This window comes from Aotus nancymaae, unplaced genomic scaffold (assembly GCF_030222135.1).
Source record: "Aotus nancymaae isolate 86718 unplaced genomic scaffold, 86718_ANA_hifiasm-v0.15.2.pri h1tg000072l, whole genome shotgun sequence".
NCBI classification, from domain to species: domain Eukaryota; kingdom Metazoa; phylum Chordata; class Mammalia; order Primates; family Aotidae; genus Aotus; species Aotus nancymaae.
Window position 1 is genome coordinate 2,257,687 of NW_026988487.1, and position 18,830 is coordinate 2,276,516.

The window sequence follows — 18,830 nt, forward strand, 5'->3', positions numbered from 1 at the left end:
AGCTACTCCAGAGGCTGAGGCAGGAGAATCTCTTGAACCCGGGAGGCAGAGGTTGCATCGAGTCGAGATCAGGTCATTGCACTCCAGCCTAGGCAACATGAGAAAAACTCCATCTCAAAAAACAAAAAAAAAAGAATAGAAAGCATCATAGGTGGTTTTGATAGCACTAATGAATCTATCAAGGAGCTAATGGAGGACTCTTAAGTGAGGAAGTAATAAAATCTGGTTTTTGTTTTAGAGAAATTAGTGGTGTTGACGGTGGAGGGTGTCCAGGTTCTTGGCGTCTTGAACAAAGACTTGGACAAAACACACAAAGCAAGGAAGGTATGAAGGGATTTATTGAAAATGAAAGTGTGCTGCCGGGCGCAGTGGCTCACGCCTGTAATCCCAGCACTTTGGGAGGCCGAGGCGGGTGGATCATGAGGTCAAGAGATCAAGACCATCCTGGTCAACATGATGAAACCCCGTCTCTACTAAAAATACAAAAAATTAGCTGGGCATGGTGGCGCATGCCTCTAATCCCAGCTACTCAGGAGGCTGAGGCAGGAGAATTGCCTGAACCCAGGAGGCGGAGGTTGCGGTGAGCCAAGATCACGCCATTGCACTCCAGCCTGGATAACAAGAGCGAAACTCCTTTCTCAAAAAAAAAAAAAAAAAGAGAAAATGAAAGTGTGAGAGAGGGCCCTAGCATAGAGGCTCAAAGGCCTTGTTACAGAATTTTTTGTGAGTTTAAATACTGATGGTCTTTTTTTCTGTAACTGCTTCATGCTGGCTTGGGGCATAGTCCCTATCTATTGGGGATCATGGAACTTGTCCTGTTCTATCTAATGGAGGCAGAGTAGCTTCTTCATGCCAGGGGTGGTGTCTTCACATGGAACTGGCTGGAACCTTTGTTGCATGATTATCTGACGCTTGATTGTTTCTAGGTGAGAGGAAATGAACTTGGTTAAAAGATGCAGTGGGAACTTCAGGGGGTGGCTACCTATGCTGTCAGAAATGTTTGTTATAGAGATTTGCAGAAGAAAAAACAAAACCGGGGCTGGGAGCGGTGGCTCATGCCTGTAATCCCAACACTTTGGGAGGCTGAGTAGGGCAGATCACAAGGTCAGGGATTTGAGACCAGCCTGGTCAATATGGTGAAACCCCGGCTCTACTAAAAATACAAAACTTAGCCGGCCATGGTGGCATGTGCCTGTAGTCCCAGCTACTTGGGAGGCTGAGGCAGAAGAATTGCTTGAACTCAGGAGGCGGAGGTTGCAGTGAGCTCTGAGATCATGCTAGTGCACTCCAGCCTGGGTGACAGAGCAAGACTCCATCTCTAAAAAAAAAAAAACAGTTATAGGGGATTAACAAAAAGACCACTTAGTCAAGCGAGTAGATTCTTCATCTAGCTCATTCTTTATTTAATTTTAGGTGGTTTGGTTTATGGGAACCCTGGGTAAGGAGCATACTCCAAACTCTTGGTATCATCCTCCCAATATTCATAATAATAGTCTCCCTGGTGTGCTGTAGTCTCTCAAAGGTTTTCAGTGCTTGCATGCAGCCATCTCTAGGATGGCAAATGGTCTCTCTTGAACTGGAATAACAGAAGCTGAAAGAAATATGCAACCACCATGAGGACATCTTAACCTAAAAATGATGTGGTGAGACTCTGCCCACCTCGGCCTCCCAAAATGCTAGGATTACAGGCAAGAGCCAGTGTGCCCGGCTTTTTTTTTTTTTGAGACAAAAACTCACTCTATTACCCAGGATGGAGTGCAGTGATGTGATCTCAGCTCACTGCAACCTCCACCTCCTGGGTTCAAGCAACTCTCCTTCCTCAGCCTCCCGAGTAGCTGAGACTACAGACACCTGCCACCACACCCAGCTAATTTTTTATTTTTAGTAGAGATGGGGTTTCACCATGTTGGGCAGGCTGGTCTCGAACTGCTAACCTCAGGTGATCCACCGGCCTCAGCCTCCCAAAGTGCTAGGATTACAGGCATGAGCCACCACGCCCGGCCTACAACTGAATTTTTGTAACCTACGTTTGATGTGTTTCTCCATAGGCCACAAGTGTTAGCAGCTGCACAGGTACTTTTCTGTTTAGCCAATTGCAGTTATAACTTTCACAAGAGAATTTAAAGTCTGTTGTGTAACTGTAGCCTTTACAGTAGAATTTGCTATAGAACCTATCATGAGGTCGGGCACAGTGGCTCACCCCTGTAATCCCAGCACTTTGGGAGGCTGAGACGGGCGGATCACCTGAGGTCAGGAGTTCAAGACCAGCTTGGTCAACATGGTGAAACCCTGTATCTACGAAATATACAAAAATTAGCCAGGTGTGGTGGCGGGCTTCTGTAATCTCAGCTACTCAGGAGGCTGAGGCAGGAGAATCGCTTGAACCCAGGAAGGGGAGGAACCTATCATGAAGGATGCATTTCTAATCATTGCTTCTTTTACTTTAAACCACGGAAAAAGGACCTCACAAATGATGCCCTTTTAGAAAAGCAAAGGCCTCCTGGAAATGTTCTCTTTAACCCATGATGTGGGTTAAGAAGAGTGAACCAATGTTTTGTTTTTGACTGATTATGAGGCAACGTATGTACCATTAAAGTTTCTTACCTATTTTGGGCCTTCATCTTTTATCTATCACAGTATAAGGTTATCCATGTATAAGACTGCAAACTCCTTCACGAATGAAAGTATACCCCAGCAGTGTACATAACAGACCCCTTTTCCACTTCTGTTGTTTGTAGAGGCATAAGCAAGAAAAAAATATTCAAAGATAAGAGTTTCATGATAGTAGAAGTTTTTTTTTTTTTTTTTTTTTTTTGTAGACGGAATCTCACTCTGTAGCCCAGGCTGGAGTGCAGTGGTGCAATCTCGGCTCACTGCAACCTCCGCCTCCTGAGTTCAAGCAATTCTCCTGCCTCAGCCTCCTGAGTAGCTGGGATTACAGGAACACGCCACCACACCCGGCTAATTTTATATTTTTAGTGGAGATGAGGTTTCACCATCTTGGCTGGGCTGGTCTTGAACTCCTGACCTCATGATCCACCTGCCTCAGCCTCCCAAAGTGCTGGGATTACAGGGGTGAGCCACCACACTGGCGGATAGTAGAAGTCTTAATCTGTGAACTTGAGAAAAGCTGTTCACATCAAGAATCCCATCTTCTTCTTGGGAGAAATGTCCCTGGTTAGCTTTACCACAAGGGTTCCAAAGCGTGCACAGTTCCAAAAGTATGCAGGGACTCTTCCCAGTTGCGAGACCATGAACCCAAAGCCCAAGGTCCTGAAGTTTTGTTGTAATGTGGAGGGCAAGGATAGTCTTTCTCCAATGTTTCCAGAGAATTCAAACCATAAAAAGCTTTCTGGCTTGGCATGGTGGCTCATGCCTGTAATCCCAGCACTTTAGGAAGCCGAGGTGGGCAGATCACCTGAGGTCAGAAGTTTGAGACCTGCCTGGCCAACATGGTGAAACCCCATCTCTACTAAAAATACAAAAATTAGCCGGCCATGGTTAATCCCAGCTACTCTGGAGGCTGAGGTAGGAGAATCGCTTGAACCCGGGAGGTGGAGGTTGCGGTGAGCTGAGATCACACCATTGCACTCCAGTCTGGGCAACAAGAGCAAAAACTCCATCTCAAAAAAAAAAAAAAAAAGATTCTTGGCTGGGTGCAATGGCTCACGCCTGTAATCCCAGCACTTTGGGAGGCCAAGGTGGTCGAATCACAAGATCAGGGGTTCGAGACCAGCCTGGCCAATATGGTGAAACCCCATCTCTACCAAAAATACAAAAATTAGCCAGGCATACACATCTACAACCATCTGATCTTTGACAAACCTGACAAAAACAAGCAATAGGGAATGGATTCCCTGTTTAATAAATGGTGTTGGGAAAACTGGTAGCCATGTGCAGAAAGCAGAAACTGGACCCCTTCCTGACACCTTACACTAAAATTAACGCCATCAAAACTACATTGAGGGCCGGGCGCGGTGGTTCATGCCTGTAATCCCAGCACTTTGGGAGGCCGAGGCGGGTGGATCACAAGGTCAAGAGATCAAGACCATCCTGGTCAACATGGTGAAACCCCGTCTCTACTAAAAATACAAAAATTAGCTGGGCATGGTGGCGCATGCCTGTAATCCCAGCTACTCAGGAGGCTGAGGCAGGAGAATTGCCTGAACCCAGGAGGCGGAGGTTGCGGTGAGCCGAGATCGAGCCATTGCACTCCAGCCTGGGTAACAAGAGCGAAACTCTGTCTCAAAAAAAAAAAAACTACATTGAGATACCATCTCACACCAGTTAGAATGGCAATCATTAAAAAATCTTGAGACAACAGATGCTGGAGAGGATGTGGAGATATAGGAACACTTTTACACTGTTGGTGGGAGTGTAAATTAGTTCAACCATTGTGGAAGACAGTGTGGCAATTCCTCAAGGACCTAGAAACAGAAATTCCATTTGACCCAGCAATCCCATTACTGGGTATATACCCAAAGGATTATAAATTGTTCTATTATAAAGACACATGCACACGTATGTTTATTGCAGCACTGTTTACAATAGCAAAGACCTGGAACCAACCCAAATGCCCATCGATGATAGACTAGACAGGGAAAATGTGACACATATACACCACGGAATACTATGCAGCCATAAAAAACGATGAGTTCGTGTCCTTTGTAGGGACATGGATGAACCTGGAAACCATCATTCTCAGCAAACTGACAAAAGAACAGAAAATCAAACACCGCATGTTCTCACTCATTGGTGAGTGTTGAACAATAAGAACACGTGGACACAGGGAGGGGAGCATCACACACTGGGGCCTGTCGGGGGGAAAGAGGGGAGGGACAGTAGGGGGTGGGGAGTTGGGGAGAGCGAGCATGGGGAGAAATGCCAGATGTAGGTGACAGGGGGATGGAGGCAGCAAACCACATTGCCATGTGTGTACCTATGCAACAATCCTGCATGATCTGCACATGTACTCCAGAACCTAAAGTACAATTAAAAAAAAAAAATTAGCCAGGCGTGGTGGCAGGAGCCTGTAATCCCAGATACTCAGGAGGCTGAGACAATAGAATCACTTGAACCCAGGAGGCGGGTGAGCTGAGATCGAGCCATTGCACTCCAGCCTGGGCAACAGAGTGAGACTCCGTCTCAAAAAAAGAATATTCACAAATAGTTTACAAATTTTGGAGAAGTTAGGCAGAGAGAGAGAACTATGACTCAAATTCTACTTACGAGAGTATACTTAACATATTTAAAGTATCAGGAAGCTTAAAATCCAAAAAAGTTTAAGGATAGAAAGTTGCTGTGCTCCATTAATTCCTGCTGCCCAACAAAGGTAACTTAGGAATTCTAGATAAATGAAAAATGATGACTTGCTAGAACTGTGTAGGAAACAAAATAACTATTGACAGAAGCAAAGCCTTCCACTAGAAACTAAAAAGCATCATGGCTTTATATATATGGATATACAAGCAAAGCCAGAGGAGAAAAAACAGTGAAGGATGAAAACTAGAAGCAAAAACAAACAGGAAATCATCTCTAAGTTTTCCTACTTAATTTACCCTAGAGGCTACAGTTTTACCTAGGTCCCAAAAAACCCACATAATGAGGCTGGGTGCGGTGGCTCACACCTGTAATCTTAGCACTTTGGTAGGCCAAGGCGGGCAGATCACAGGTCAGGAGTTTGAGACCAGCCTGGCCAATATGGTGAAATCCCCTCTCTACTAAAAATTCAAAAAAATTAACCGGACATGGTGGTGCATGCCTGTAATCCCAGCTACTCAGGAGGCTGAGGCAGGAGAATTGCTTGAACCCGGAGATGGAGGTTGCAGTGAGCCAAGGTCGCGCCACTGCATTCCAGCCTGGGTGACAAAGCGAAACTCCATCTCGGAAAAAAAAAAAGCTTTTATCCCTAATACACAATTCAATATTCTTAAATCACCAATATTTGTGAAATTAAATTCGCTTTAGGCACATGTCAATAAGTACGCTAGCACTATCCATGCAAAACAGTAAACACAGTGTGAAGCGATGTAAGCATATATGTGAAATCTGGCTTTACACTAAATCCAGCTTAATGCTTAACTATATTTAAAAAAAAAAGTAGGCCGGGCGCGGTGGCTCAAGCCTGTAATCCCAGCACTTTGGGAGGCCGAGGCGGGTGGATCACGAGGTCAAGAGATCGAGACCATCCTGGTCAACATGGTGAAACCCCGTCTCTACTAATACAAAAAATTAGCTGGGCACGGTGGTGCGTGCCTGTAATCCCAGCTACTCAGGAGGCTGAGGCAGGAGAATTGCCTGAACCCAGGAGGCGGAAGTTGCGGTGAGCCGAGATCGCGCCATTGCACTCCAGCCTGGGTAACAAGAGCGAAACTCCGTCTCAAAAAAAAAAAAAAAAAAAAAAAAATTGGGCCCGGCGCGGTGGCTCATGTCTGTAATCCTAGTACTTTGGGAGGCCTAGGCAGGCAGCTCACCTGAGGTCAGGAGTTCCACACCAGCCTGATCAACATGGAGAAACCCCATCTCTGTCAAAAACACAAAATCGATAGCCGGTGTGGTGGCGCCTGCCTGTAGCCCCAGCTACTGGGAGGCTAAGGCTGGAGTAATCGCTTGCCGATTGGGTGTCCATACTAAGTTCGGCATCAATATGGTGACCTCTCGGGAGTGGGGGACCACAGGTTGCCTAAGGAGGGGTGAACCAGCCCAGGTCGGAAACGGAGCAGATCAAAACTCCCATGCTGATCAATAGTGGGATCGCGACTGTGAATAGCCACTGCACTAGAGCCTGGGCAACATATTGAGACCTCCGTCTCTAAAAAAATATATATATACAAAATTAGCCGGGCGTGGTGGCGCATGCCTGTAATCCGAGCTACTTGGGAGGCTGAGGCACAGGAATCGCTTGAACTCGGGAGGCAGAAGTTGCGGTGAGCCAAGATAGCACCATTGCCTTCCAGCCTGGGCAACAAGAGCAAAACTCCTTAAAAAAAAAAAAAAAAAAAGGCCTGGAGCGGTGGCTCCTACCTGTAATCCCAGCACTTTGGGAGGCCAAGGCGGGTGGATCACGAGGTCAAGAGATCGAGACCAACCTGGTCAACATGGTGAAACCCCGTCTCTACTAAAAAACACAAAAAATTAGCTGGGCACGGTGGCGCGTGCCTGTAATCCCAGCTACTCAGGAGGCTGAGGCAGGAGAATTGCCTGAACCCAGGAGGCGGAGGTTGCGATGAGCCGAGATCGCGCCATTGCACTCCAGCCTGGGTAACAAGAGCGAAACTCCGTCTCGGAAAAAAAAAAAAAAAAAAAAAAAAAAAAAAAAAAAAATTGCAGAATTGCTAAACTTCGGATGCATTTTTTACAATACTTCTTTAAGACTAAGAGCTTTAACTATGAAAATGTTAATTAGCCAAATGTCTCGAATATTTTATCAGGTTTTAAAGAATGTTTCATTATTTAAACTTTTTCCATATCTTCCTCCCCTACTTAATGATTCCTTATTACATTGTTTTATAAATAACCTTTTCCAATCTGTAATTTGAACTTTTAGATAACCTCTGAATTAGAAAAAAATTATTTTTTCCACTAATAACATAACTCTTTCTGTCACTTTTTTTTTTTTTTTTTTTTTTTGAGACGGAGTTTTCACTCTTGTTGCCCAGGCTGAAGTGCAATGGTGTGTTCTCAGCTCACCACAACCTCTGCCTCCGGAGTTCAAGTGATTCTCCTGCCTCAGCCTCACAAATAGCTGGGACTACAGGCATGCGCCACCACACCCAGCTAATTTGTTGTATTTTTAGTAGATACGGGGTTTCTCCATGTTGGTCAGGCTGGTCTCGAACTCCCGATCTCAGGTGATCCACCCACCTCGGTCTCCCAAAGTGCTGGGATTACATGCATGAGCCACCGAGCCTGGCTTTCTGTCACATTTTGTATGTGGAATTACATGTTAACTAGAATTTTATCCATAGTAACCTAAAATTTAGTGAAACCCTAAAAAGCAAGAACTCCTGAACTATTAGATATGGGCACTTATAGATAAGAACAACTTCACAATTTTAGAAACATACTTTCCCGTATTACAACACGTTCTCTTTTTTTTTTCTTTTTCTTTTTTCTTTTGATAGGGAATCTTCCTCTGTCCTCCAGGCTGGAGTGCAGTGGTGAAATCTCAGCTCACTGCAACCTCCACCTCCCGGGTTCAAGCAATTCTTCTGCCTCAGCCTCCCAAGTAGGGGATGGACTACAGGCACGTGCCATCATATCTGGCTAATTTTTTGTATTTTTACTAGAGATCAGATTTCGACATATTGGCCAGGGTGGTCTAGAACTCCAGACCTCAGGTGATACTCCCGCATCGGCCTCCCGAAGTGCTGGGATTAGAGGTGTGAGCCACCGTGCCTGACCATAACCTTTCTTTTTCTTTCTTTTTTTTTTTTTAATATAGAGATGGAGTTTCTCCATGTTGGTCAGGCTGGTCTTGAACTCCCAACCTCAGGTGATCTGCCCACCTCAGCCTCCCAAAGTGCTGGGATTACAGGCGTGAGCCACCGCACCCAGCCACCATAACCCTTTCTTAATTGGAAATGACCCAGATATTAAATGACCATTAAAAATAATGGTCTGATGTTGTGGCTCATGCTTGTAATCCCAGCACTTTGGGAGGCTAAAGTAAGTGGGCCACCCGAGGTGAGTTTAAGACCAGCCTGGACAACATGCCTAAACCCCATCTCTACTAAAAATTAAAAAATTAGCCGGTTGTGGTGGCACGGGCCTGTAATCCCAGCTACTCAAGAAGCTGCAGCAGGAGAATTGCTTGAACACTGAAGGCAGAGGATGTAGTGAGCCGAGATTGTCCCACTGCACTCCAGCTTGGGTGACAGAGCAAGAATCCATCTCCAAAAAAAAAAAAAGTAAAATAACTTAAAGCCTTTTTTTAACTTTAAGCTTTTAATTTACACAAAAAGTTTACCTAAAACATTTATTCCATTCACTGTACTGAATTTTTTACTTTTTTTTTTTTTTTTGAGACGGAGTTTCGCTCTTGATACCCAGGCTGGAGTGCAATGGCGCGATCTCGGCTCACCGCAACCTCCGCCTCCTGGGTTCAGGCAATTCTCCTGCCTCAGCCTCCTGAGTAGCTGGAATTACAGGCACGCGCCACCATGCCCAGCTAATTTTTTGTATTAGTAGAGACGGGGTTTCACCATGTTGACCAGGATGGTCTCGATCTCTTGACTTCGTGATCCACCCGCCTCGGCCTCCCAAAGTGCTGGGATTACAGGCGTGAGCCACCGCGCCCGGCCTAATTTTTTACTTTTAAAAAGGGAGACATGCTGGACACGGTGGCTCACACCTGTAATCCCAGCACTTTGGTAGGCTGAGGCAGGCAGATCACAAGGTTGGGAGTTCGAGACCAGCTGGGACAACACGGTGAAAGCCCATCTCTACTAAAAATACAAAAATTAGCCAGGCATGATGGTGGGCATCTATAATCCCAGCTACTTGGGATGCTGAGGCAGAATTGCTTGAACCTGGAGGCAGAGGTTGTAGTGAGCCAACATTGTGCCACCACACTCCAGCTTGGCGACAGAGCTAGACTCCATCTCAAAAAAAACAGTCGGGGGAGACATGAGACATCAATCAACACATGTAAAATGAACATTGGTTAGTGAAGAAAGGCAGGCCAACTGGAAGCAGGGATGGGGGTTGGGGCTGCCAGGTCACAGGTAAGTGTGAGAAGAGGTTACATTTTTTTTTTTTTTTTGTGACAGAGTCACACTCTATCTCCAGTCTGGAGAGCGATGGTGCGATCTTGGCCTCACTGCAACCTCTGCCTCTGGGTTCAAGCAATTCTCCTGCCTCAGCCTCCCAAGTAGCTTGGACTACAGACACGTGCCACCACGCCCAGCTAATTTTTCTGTGTTTTTTGTGGAGATGGTGTTTCACCACGTTAGCCAGAATGGTCTCGATCTTTTGATGTTGTAATCTGCCCGCCTCAGCCTCTCAAAGTGCTGGGATTATAGGCTTGAGCCACAGGGCTGGCCATTGCATTCTTTTGAGTTTCCTATTAGCCTTTCCAAAGGAAGCAATCAGATATGTATTTATCTCAGTGAGACTTTGAATAGAATGGGAGGCAGGCTCACCTCAAGCAGCTCCCAGCTTGAATTAACACTGACAACTAAAAATATCTAGCAGGGCGGGCACGGTGGCTCCCGCCTGTAATCTCAGCACTTTGGGAGGCTGAGGCAGATGGATCACCTGAGGTCTGGAGTTCAAGACTAGCCTGACCAACATGGAGAAACCCCATCTCTACTAAATATACAAAATCAGCCAGGCATGGTGGTGCATTCTCGTAATCCCAGCTACTTGTGAGGCTGAGGCAGGAGAATCGCTTGAACCTGGGAGGCAGAGGTTGAGGTGAGCTGAGATCACACCATTGCACTCCAGCCTGGGCAACAAGAGCGAAACTCCGTCTCAAATTAATAATAATAATAATAATAATAATAATAATATATAGCAGGCCCAGGCAGGTGACATGGTTCACACCTGTAATTCTGGTACTTTGGGAGGCCGAATCGGGCAGATCACCTGAGGTTAGGAGTTAGAAAGCAGCTTGGCCAACATGGTGAAACCCCATTACTACTAAAAATACAAAAGTTAGCTGGGCGTGGTGGTGCATGCCTGTAATCCCAGCTACTTGGCTGAGACAGGAGAATCGCTTGAACCTGGGAGGCGGAGGTTGCAGTGAGCCAAGATTGCGCCACTGCACTCCAGCCTGGGTGACAGAGCAAGACAGTCTCAAAAAAAAAAAAAAAATCTAGTGAAGACAAACATAAAATTGAGACAAAATATATGCTGACAATTCTGAAGGCATTTCTATTTTTATTCTACCAATAATTTTAAAGCTAGCTTGTTAAGTTTTACTTTAAGTCACGTGAACTTGAAATTTGCTTAGACTTAATTTATGAGTGCTCTTTTACTTATTAGCCAATTTTGGTACAACATATAACAATAAGTGTACATATAAATAAACACATCTAGACGTGTATACACACAAAAACGAAGATCTAATAGCTTGGAACCTTAGCCATGAGGTAGCAGTACAAGTTTGCCAATTTTACTTTGCCCCAATAGGTAATCCAATGAAGGCTGTGAAACAAAATTTTGGGTGAAGCAGTCTCCATGGCAGTTTTATTTCTTTTTTATTTTTTAGACGAAGTCTCACTCTGTCACCCAGGCTGGAGTATAGTGAGGCGATCTTGTCTCACTGCAATCTCTGCCTCCCGGGTTCAATCAATTCTCCTGCCTCAGCCTCGAGAGTAACTGGGACTACGGGTGCGCACCATCATGTCTGGCTAATTTTTGTATTTGTAGTAGAGATGGGCTTTCACCATGTTGCCCAGGCTGGTCTTGAACTCCTGATGTCAGGTGGTCTGCCCACCTGGGCCTCCCAAAGTGCTGGGATTACAGGCATGAGCCACCATGCCCGACCTAATTTTCATATTTTTAGTAGAGATGGGTTTCACCACGTTGGCCAGGTTGGTCTCGAGCTCCTGACCTCAGGCAATTCACCTGCCTTGACCTCCCCCATACGCCAAAGAGCCCTGGGGCCAAACACTACCAAAGGAGGGTGTCACACATTAAACAGGCTCCCTGTGTTATAACTGCAGCACAGAAGCCCGGGTACATGCAATGCCTTTCCATTTTCCCATTCAACAGCAAACTCCAGATTCCAAACAATGTTGGGGCCAAACAACTTTGCAAGTGCAAAAGAAAATTCTAAGGAGGGCTTAGTACTAAAATCTCAGAACCGGCTGGGCGCGGTGGCTCACGCCTGTAATCCCAGCACTTCGGGAGGCCGAGGCAGGTGGATCACGAGGTCAAGAGATAGAGACCATCCTGGTCAACATGGTGAAACCCCGTCTCTACTAAAAATACAAAAATTAGCTGGGCACGGTGGCGCATTCCTGTAATCCCAGCTACTCAGGAGGCTGAGGCAGGAGAATTGCCTGAACCCGGGAGGCGGAGGTTGCGGTGAGCCGAGATCGCGCCATTGCACTCCAGCCTGGGTAACAAGAGGAAACTCCGTCTCAAAAAAAAAAAAAAAAAAGAGCTGGACTGGGAGGATCTCTTGGGGCCAGGAGTTCAAGACCAACCTGGAGAATATAGCAAGACCTTGCTTCAAGAAAAATAAAAATACGGCCGGGCGCAGTGGCTCACGCCTGTAATCCCAGCACTTTGGGAGGCCGAGGCGGGTGGATCACGAGGTCAAGAGAACAAGACCATCCTGGTCAACATGGTGAAACCCCGTCTCTACTAAAAATACAAAAAATTAGCTAGGCATTGTGGCGCATGCCTGTAGTCCCAGCTACTCAGGAGGCTGAGGCAGGAGAATTGCCTGAACCCAGGAGGCGGAGGTTGCGGTGAGCCAAGATCGCGCCATTGCACTCCAGCCTGGGTAACGAGCGAAACTCGGTCTCAAAAAAAAAGAAAAGAAAAGAAAAAGAAAAAGAGCTGGACTGAGTTACAGATTTGGAATCAACACAGTGAAATTGTGAATGTGAATTTTACTAGGAAGGTTTCAAGTAAAATGATGAAAAAAGGATGAGAGCATTGATGGCAGGACATGTAGCTGCCATTTTGGACCTTAGAGGAACGGTGGAACCATAAGTCCAATGAGCCTGGATCCCTAAGGATTTTATGGAGCAGAGCTGTCATACCAGCCCTAGGCCACCAGTCTCTGAGTGTTTTTGTTTTTTTTTTTAATTTATTTTTATTTTAATAGAGCACAAACAGTCCCCCACTACCACAAACTACGCAGTTGAGTTTCCCACGTTAGGGGAAGTCACAGGAGTCAGCAAATCCAGAGTGCAATGGATGAGAGTTGCCCTGAGAAAACCACCTTCAGGATCATGGTATCCCTCCTGCCAGGTAAGTATTGAGAGTTTATGAGAAAGAGAAATAATGTACCGTCTTATTAAAGCCACTATTATTTTGTGTTTTCCTGTTATTTGAAGCCAAATCTATTCCTTTTTTTTTTTTGAGACGGAGTTTTGCTTTTGTTACCCAGGCTGGAGTGCAATGGCACCATCTCAGCTCACTGCAACCTCCGCCTCCTGGGTTCAAGCAATTCTCCTGCCTCAGCCTCCCGAGTAGCTGGGACTACAGGCGCACGCCACCATGACCAGCTAATTTTTGAATTTTTAGTAGAGATGGGGTTTCACCTTGTTGACCAGGATGGTCTCTATCTCTTGACCTCGTGATCCACCCACGTCGGCCTCCCAAAGTGCTGGGATTATAGTCGTGAGCCACCGTGCCTGGCCTCCTTTTTTTTTTTAAACTTAAAATAGAGATGGGGTGTCACCATGTTGGCCAAGCTGGTCTCGAACTCCTGACCTCAGGTGATCCACCCATCTTGGCCTCCCAAAGTGCTGGAATTACAGGCGTAAGCCACTGCGCCCGGCTTCTTTTTTTTTTTTTTTTTTTTAAGACGATTTAAGCGATTCTCCTGCCTAATCCTCACAAGCAGCTGAGACTACAGGTGCTTGCCACCAGCCCAGGTCTTTTTATTAGAGACAAGGTTTCACCATGTTGGCCAGGCTGGTCTTGAACTCCTAACCTCAGGTGATCCACTCGCCTTGGCCTCTCAAAGTACTGGGATTATAGGTGTGAGCCACTGCACCTGGCTTGCCACCCTGACCAGCTAAACCTAGTCCCTTAGATGCACAAAGTGGATCTCAACTCGTAGCCATACTCAAGCAGACATGCTTATCCTCTTATGCAGATACATTTGTATCCTTTTACAATTTTAGAGAAAATATGCTGACCAGTGATATCCTGGTGTTTAACAACTACCTTGCCAAGTTGGGAAAGGGAAAGCCTGATTTGTAGCATTTGCCTATGTCCATGGTATAAATACTCTGATCATGGCCTTGATATGTTGCCCAGAATGGTGTATGGTGGCTATTCACAGGTGCCATCACAGGGCACTACAGCCTTGAAAAACTGGGCATAAGTGATCCTCCTGCCTCAGTCTCTCGAGTAGATGGGCCAAAGTCATGCGCCACCGTGCCTGCTTCCAGCACATCGCTGGATGCTTACCATTATGGAATCCCTCATTTGCTTTAAGTGACTCATTGGCTTTGTGGCAAGGTGGCTAAGAACATGGTCTTTTAATTTTCCTTTCTTTTTTTTTTTTTCAGACAGAGTTTTGCTCTTGTTGCCCAGGCTGGAGTGCAGTGGCATGATCTCGACTCACCGAAAGCTCCACCTTGAGGGTTCAAGCAATTCTCCTGCCTCAGCCTCCTGAGTAGCTGGGATCACAGGCATGTGCCACCATGCCTGGCTAATTTTGTATTTTTAGTAGAGACGGGTTTCTCCATGTTGGTCAGGCTGATCTCGAACTCCCAACCTCAGGTGATCCGCCTGCCTCAGCTTCCCAAAGTGCTGGGATTACAGGCATGAGCCACCTCACCCAGTCTTAATTTTCTTTTCTTTTTTTTTTTTTGAGACAGGGTCTCGCTATGTCACCCAGGCTGGAATGTAGTGGTGCCATCATAGCTCACTGCAACCTTGAACTCCTGGGCTTAAGTGATCCTCTGGCCTCAGCCTTTCAGATAGCTGAGACTACAGATGGATGGCACTGTCCCTGGCTAATTTTTTAAATTATCATAGAGACAAGGTCTGGCTTTCTTTCCCAGGCTGGTCTTGATCTCCTAGCCTCAAAGCGATCCTCTCACCTTGGCTTCCCTAAGTACTGGGATTACAGGTGTGAGCTGCGGCACTCAGCCTCCAGTTGACTTCTAAGGTTTCTTTCAGCTCTGACATCCTTGGTATCTATTCCTTTAAATTCCTGGAGCTCTCAGAGTCTGTACACACAATTTAGAGCAAGCCTTTGTTCAGAGGGTATGTTTTAGTGATTCTCCATGATAGAACTGATTGTCTTGGGGAGAAATTTGAATCTACATTTCTGGGGTCTTGGATGTCTTCGGAGGATGTTGGTGAATCAAAAGGAGTTAGTTTTGAGCTGGACGTGGTGGCTCACAATGATTAATATAATCCCAGCCACGGAGCAGAAGTGGGTAGAGTACTGAGGCAGGAAGATCTCAAGCCCAGGAGTTTGAGGCTGCTCTGAGCCATGATCACACCACTGCACTTGTAGCCTAGGCAACAGAGGGAAACCCCCAACTCTAAAAAAAGACATTAGCTTTTTTCCATTTGTACAATGTTCTTACTGTGGGCTTGGCATTGTGCTAGGCATTTTGTAAACATTATCTTCCTTTTTTCATCATGGTGATCTCATTTAAAGCCTTATCATAACCCTTTAAGATAACGATAATATAATAATTGTTATTAACCATGCACTGCACTGCTTTCATGCGGTAGAAAATTAAAAGGCTAAAAAAGCCTACAAAACTACCTATCAGGTACTATGCTCACTATCAGGGTGACAGGACCCGTACTCCAAACCCCAGCATCATGCAATGTTCCAGTGTAACAAATCTGCACATAAATATCTGTATCTAACATAAAAGTTGAATTTTTTTTTTCTTTTGAGATGGAGACTCACTCTGTCACCCAGGTTGAAGTGCAATGTGGACGATCTTGGCTCACTGCAACCTATGCCTCCCAGGTTCAAACCATGTTCCTGCCTCAGCCTCTTGAGTAGCTGGGATTACAGGCATGCGCCACCACACCCGGCTCATTTTTGTGTTTTTAGTAGAGACAGGGCTTCACCATGTTGGTAAGGCTGGTCTCAAACTCCTGACCTTGTGATCTGACTGCCTCAGCCTCCCAAAGGGCTGGGATTACAGAAGTGAGCCACCATGCCCCACTGAGTTTTTTTTTTTTTTTTTTTTTTGAGACAGAGTTTTGCTCTTGTTGCCCTGACTGGAGTGCAATGGCATGATCTCGACTCACCACAACCTACATCTCCCATGTTCAAGAGATTCTTCTGCCTCAGTCTCCCAAGTAGCTGGGATTACAGGCATGCGCCATCACGCCTGGCTAAGTTTTGTATTTTTAATAGAGACAGGGTTTCTCTGTGTTGGTCAGGCTGGTCTCGAACTCCCGACCTCAGGTGATCCACCTGCCTCAGCCTCCCATAGTGCTGGGATTACAGACGTGAGCCATTGTGCCTGGTGAATTTTTTTTTTTTTTTTTGAAACGGAGTTTCGCTCGTTACCCAGGCTGGAGTGCAATGGCGCGATCTCGGCTCACCGCAACCTCCGCCTCCTGGGTTCAGGCAATTCTCCTGCCTCAGCCTCCTGAGTAGCTGCGATTACAGGCACGCGCCACCATGCCCAGCTAATTTTTTGTATTAGTAGAGACGGGGTTTCACCATGTTGACCAGGATGGTCTCGATCTCTTGACCTCGTGATCCACCCGCCTCAGCCTCCCAAAGTGCTGGGATTACAGGCTTGAGCCACTGCGCCCGGCGAATTTTTTTTTTTTTTTAAAGAAAATTTAAAATAGGCTGGGTGGCAGGGCAAGACTCTGTCTCAAAAAAAAACCAAAAAAAACAGGACTTTTGTTTGGTTAGTAGAATGCCTTGAGCCACAGTCCCACCCCTCCCATTGTCTTACACTCTCCGCATTTTGCTCACTGCCAGCCCTTGGGCAAATCTGGTTGCCACTCTATCCCTGATTTGATTTGATTTATTAATTTTGGTTTTAGGTAATTTAGTAGGATAACTTACAGACAGAAGGGTGGTCTTAGGTGGCTGCAAGATGGGTAGCTCTCCACACAACAATGCCCTGGACTCAGGGCTTGTAGGTTGGGAAAAGTCTAAGTGCTCCGGAAAGAATGCGTAGGTGTTTACAAGCTTCACAGCCTGTGATTTCTGCAACAGCATCAAGGGTTGTTTTGGAGGAAACTTACAGTGAATAAGTGTTCCTACAGAAAGCGTAGTACATCAGATAGACACTTTGGAGGCACTTCTGGGTAATTCAGAAATTACAGGTCAGATTAGGATTTAAAATAAAGTCCCTCTTGTGACCACACACCACTCATCTAATCCAGCTCATACAATCTCATGCACGCACCTCTTCCACGGTGGTCCCTCAGCCTGTAGAGAAGGGAGTGCTGCAGTCATTCCCATGGCATGGGTGGACGGGTTGCATTAATTTGTTTTATACCTGTTAGCAGAGGCCACACCAACAATACACACAGTGAAACCTGGCCAAGTGACTTTAGGAGCTTTACAGCTGGTCCTGGACCTTGTGTCTTTTGTGGGTTGATGGCCCATCCAGTGGATTAGAGAAGAGTACACGAGGCATCAAGGTGTTACCTTCCCGGCTTCTGGGGTGTCCTGCTGTCTTAGCTATGGATCTCCCAGTATATGCAGGTCACAGGGTGACAGAAGCTGCAGCACAGTTACCTGGGCCTCCCAGAGCAGAGGACAAGAAGCAGGACCGTGCTCTGATGGAGGCAAGAAACACACTCCCTGATTTTTTTTATTTTCTTTCTTTTTTTTTTTTTTTCGAGAGGGAGTCTTGCTCTGTAGCCCAGGCTGGAGTACAATGCACAATCTCAGCTCACTGCAACCTCTGCCTCCCAGGTTCAAGCAATTCTCCCACCTCAGCCTCCCGAGTAGCTGGGATTACAGGCACCTGCCATCATGCCTGGCTAATTTTTTTTTTTTTTTTGTAGAGACGGGGTTTCACCATGTTGGCCAGGCTGGCCTCAAACTTCAGGAGTTTGATCCACCTGCCTTGGTCTCCCAAAGTGCTGGGATTACAGGCGTGAGCCACCGCACCTGGCTGAGACCTTTTTTCTTTTTTTTTTTCTTCATCTCAGAATGGTAATGTAGCAACATTGTAAGAAGGTTTAAGGGGGGCACATCTCACACTTGCCCGTGAACACCCAGTCATCACACTCATGCACTACAAAAGGATAAGATCTTTTCTCTACATACAATTTTTTTTTTTTAATTAGCTGGGTATGGTGGCACATGCTTATAGTCCCAACTACTCCCAGCTTCTCGGGAGGGTGAAGTGGCAAGACTGCTTGAGCCCAGGAGCTCGGGGTTGCAGTGAGTTATGACTGCAGCACTGTACTCCAGCATGGGGAACACAGCAAGACTCTGTCCTAGAAAAACTAACAAACAAAACCACAAAAAAACTAGAAGTCTTTCTTTGTCACCAGACTTTAAGCTCTTTGGGAGCAAGGATTGTGTCTACTTTCTTTCTTTCTTTCTCTCTTTTTATTATACTTTAAGTTCTGGGGAACGTGCAGAATGTGCAGGTCTGTTACATAGGTTTACATGTGCATCAGTAGTTTGCTGCATCCATCACCCCATCATCTACATTAGGTATTTCTAATGCTATCCCTCCTCTATCCTCCCACCCTCTGCTATTCCTCCCCAGCCCCCCACCCCCTGACAGGCCCCAATGTGTGACGTTCCCCTCCCTGTGTCCATGTGTTCTCATTGTTCAACTCCCACTTATGAGTGAGAACATGCAGTGTTTGGTTTTCTGTTCTTGTGTCAGTTTGCTGAGAATGATGGTTTCCAGCTTTATCCATGTCCCTACAAAGGACATGAACTCATCCTTTTTTATGGCTGCATAGTATTCCATGATATATATGTGCCACATTTTCTTTTTTTTTTTTTTTTTTTTGATATGGAGTCTTGCTCTGTCACCCAGGTTGGAGTGCAGTGGCACAATCTCAGCTCACTGCAACCTCCGCCTCCTGGGTTCAAGCCATTCTCCTGCCTCAGCCTCCCTAGTAGCTGGGACTACAGGCATGTGCCACCATGCCGAGCTAATTTGGTATTTTTAGTGGAGATGGGGTTTCTCCATGTTGGTTAGGCTGGTCTTGAACTCCTGACC

At 46.0% G+C, this 18,830-nt stretch overlaps 2 non-coding genes across 2 annotated transcripts; both read right to left on the reverse strand.

The window, feature by feature from the left end:
• Positions 1-12,780: 12,780 nt before the first annotated feature.
• On the reverse strand, positions 12,781-12,938 carry LOC135270994 (U1 spliceosomal RNA). Its single transcript, XR_010339153.1, has one exon. It is a non-coding gene; the product is annotated as a U1 spliceosomal RNA (small nuclear RNA).
• A 4,852-nt stretch (positions 12,939-17,790) lies between these two features.
• LOC135270991 (small nucleolar RNA U13) lies at positions 17,791-17,894 on the reverse strand. Its single transcript, XR_010339151.1, has one exon. It is a non-coding gene; the product is annotated as a small nucleolar RNA U13 (small nucleolar RNA).
• Positions 17,895-18,830: the final 936 nt, after the last annotated feature.